This window comes from Morone saxatilis, unplaced genomic scaffold (assembly GCF_004916995.1).
Source record: "Morone saxatilis isolate NCDOM2014 unplaced genomic scaffold, NCSU_SB_2.0 Contig11, whole genome shotgun sequence".
Taxonomy (NCBI): Eukaryota; Metazoa; Chordata; class Actinopteri; family Moronidae; genus Morone; species Morone saxatilis.
Genome location: NW_023339663.1, coordinates 1,512,036 through 1,515,579, shown reverse-complemented (window position 1 = coordinate 1,515,579; position 3,544 = coordinate 1,512,036).

Here is a 3,544-nt window from a genome sequence, read left to right as displayed (position 1 = left end):
TGCGTTTGTTTTTTTAGGCAAGATTCATTTAATATTGTGTATATTAAAATATTGTAAATATTATAAATAGTAAATATATATGTTTTAAAGTTAGTGAGGGAGTGTTCATGTACGCTCCACTGCACAATGGTGCTGTTTGTATGCGTATGCCCGGTGGGAGTCCGCTTATTAGAAACAGCTTTATGCTTTTTTTTTATGTCAAGTCCCTGACAAATATTAGTAGTTGTTGGTTGCAGTTTTTGGGCTTGTTTCTAAAGTGTAGTTGCTTATTTGGGCTTTTTCCCTGTCTCCTGTCTCTCTCCTCTATTCCCTCCACCGTTCCTCTTCCTCCATACACACAGGTGACAGTCAGTAAGACATATTAAATCAAAGCGGGAAAAATACAGAAGAAAATACATTTGATGACTCAACAGTCATAAATGACTTGGACTTTAACACCAGTGACTCATGACTTCACTTGAACTTTAAACCTTTTGACTTGAAAATACTTGATTCCTTCAACCAAGTCCAAACATGTTATTTAAGGCCAACAATGTTATTTACACACATTATCACAAATCAGTTCATTTTCCTTATTAATCCTGAATCAACTAACGTTTATGCTATTCATTCCCAACAAGTCGACACTTAATTCCTCAGACCAACTCGGTCTGAACCAGTCTGGCAGCTTCTAATCAAGTTGCAGGAGAGAGCCATGAAGAAAAGTTACTTCACAGAGTGCCAGTTGGATAGAATTATACCAAAGATCTTTTTTTTTTTCATTCTCTCTGTTGTTAAAATGGAATTACATCTCGAGAAGATCACATTATGGATTGTTTAGGACTCGAAACTCAAGTTTAGTATATTTTAGGACTGGGGACTTGCCTGTCTTGACTTGAAATATGAGTGCAAAGACTTAAATCTTACTTGTGACTTGGTCGAACCTCTGGTGTGCAGATTCTGTAAATCTGAAAACTGTAAAACTTCAAATTAGTTAGTCCTTTACTAGCCTGGTGTGGCTTCATGTTTAGACAGATACATAAATATAAATGTTTAAAGTTTTGTTAATATGGACATACTACACATCATTAGATTGTTAGGATTCTCCACAATTCAAAATCAATTATTGATTTGTTATTAATGATATTCACACTGGTTTGAATAAACAGCTTCATAGTATCTCATATCTTCTTATCTAAGAGTTTTATGTAAAAGGAATTAAAGGCCTGTTCCAGATAAAGGCAGGTTGAGTTCAGTGACTGAAGCAAATAAAAGGCTATTAATTTAAGTTTTACAGTCCATGCAGATCTCGTTCAACCAGCACTTAAACATTTTTAATATGTAGCATTATTCTCGTTAAAGCGGTTTACAGACAACAAGATATCTTGTTCGTTGCTTATTTTCTGACGGGCAGTTGGTTCTGTTCAACTACTTTAGACTTAAAAAGAAAAATGTAAAAGTTCAGTATTTTTGAAATGCTAAAATAAATTCATACATGTATGATTCAATCAAGTGTTGTTTTCCCACTCTGATGAACAGATTAACACACAGTGTCCGGAACAATCCCTGTGCAATAACATCCACTGTACCTGTAAATGATTTATTCTCATGGTTTAAATACAGTTGGTTTTTTAAACATGTAAATAGCATTAATCATACACAAATCTACATGTACTGTATCCACCTACCTCATTTATATAAAGCAACCTGCTACAAAGAAATCATCCTTTAAACTCTGCACCATTGTCTTACTGCCTACAAATGTTGCTGCTGTTATTTTATAGATAAATATATATATATATATATATATATGCATCTATATTTGCACATAGTACTTTAATGATTATGTTTACCTTGTTGAGCTTGCTTTATATATGTCATTTTATGTGTGTACATCGAGAGCAACGTGAAACTGGAGTCAGATTTACAGTTTCCAGTAGCCAATAAAAGGGACTGGGATTTTATTTGCTATTGTTGTCTTTAATTTGGTCAACTCTTATTTTTAAATGTGCTATTTCAATCAATTTAAATAGATTTTACATTCTGCATTATAAATACAAGTCGTGTTGCGTTGATCGGCCACTAGATGGCGCTACAATCCTCTTGAATCCACAGAATGTAGGTCACTCAGTAAAACGGTTCAATCATGTTTAATGCTAATAAACTGGTTCATCCAAAGGGGGTATATGTACTTTGTTTTCAGTCACACTATATTGTATTTTTGTTTATTTTTATTGGTTTTATCAGAAACTTATTGCAGAAATATGTTGAACATGCTTAGCAGGTGTATACAACACCTTAGGTGCATTTATATGTTATTATTTGTATATAATAGAGTATATATACCTATATAAATGACTATTGCATTGACTGTATAGAGGCAGTGGATGTTAAATTAATAAATAATTGCTTTCCAAACAACAATCAGAGCAAACCAAATGATCAGGCAATGTAAATAATGCTATATGGAACATTGGAAGGAAGAAACCGAAAGCTAAAGTAGATCAGACTGTTATCTGACAGTTAAAAGAGAATATAAATTGTCAGAATATCTCTATAGATAGAAAGCAGAGACAGATCCTAACCAAGAACAGACTCACTGAACACAAAGAGGGAAGACACAAAAAATAATGGCAACCGACAGAAAACAGAATATGTGTTCGCTGTTCCACAGGTGAGGTTGAGACGGAGTTGCACTTCCTCCTACAGTGTAAAACATATGATAATGTTGACAAATGAACCTTTTTCCTTCAGAGGCCCCTTTTGTTTATTTAGTAAACTGACTCATATTATATGGATATTTCATATTATATCAAAACGGTACAACGAACACAAACAGTGAACTCAGGACGTTTGTGTAAAACCAGAGATTGTAATGAATAAAAAAGGTGATTATTTCCTTTTTAGGGAACATTTTGTGGAATTATGTGTCTGTATTATCTAATTTTTAACAATCAAAAATACTTATTAGGATTCTTCTTAGACTATTGTTTTATTAGACAATTTAATTAACAATTGACTTTACTTTACTTACATTTTAAAAAATCTGTTTTTATTTTAACTATAAGTCTACTTTTCATTATTTTTATTATTATTATTATTATTATTATTATCTTACTAATCTGTATATACATATACTTTACATTTGCTTTGGCAATGTAAACGTCTGTTTCCCATACCAATAAATCCCCTTTGAACTGAACTGAATTGATAAAATTGTGCTTTTAGTTTGTAATTGTGTGGATTTATCTGAGTGAAGACTGTGTCCCCTTACAGCAGTGGTTCCCAACCTGGGGGTCGGGACCCCCAGTAGGGGTCGGCAAAGCTTCTCAGGGGGGTCGCAAGGCCTTCTTGATTTGAAGGTGTGCTAGAAAACTTTAAAAAATACATATGTGTGTCACAATGTGTTGTGTCAGTGTATTGTGATGAGTAATGTGAGTATATTTGTAGAGTATTGTCACCATATAAAGTGTGTGGACCCCAGGATATATTGTACAGAAGCTAAGGGGGATCTTAATAAACAAACAAACAAACAAACAAACAAACACAGTAGGCCTATATGTCA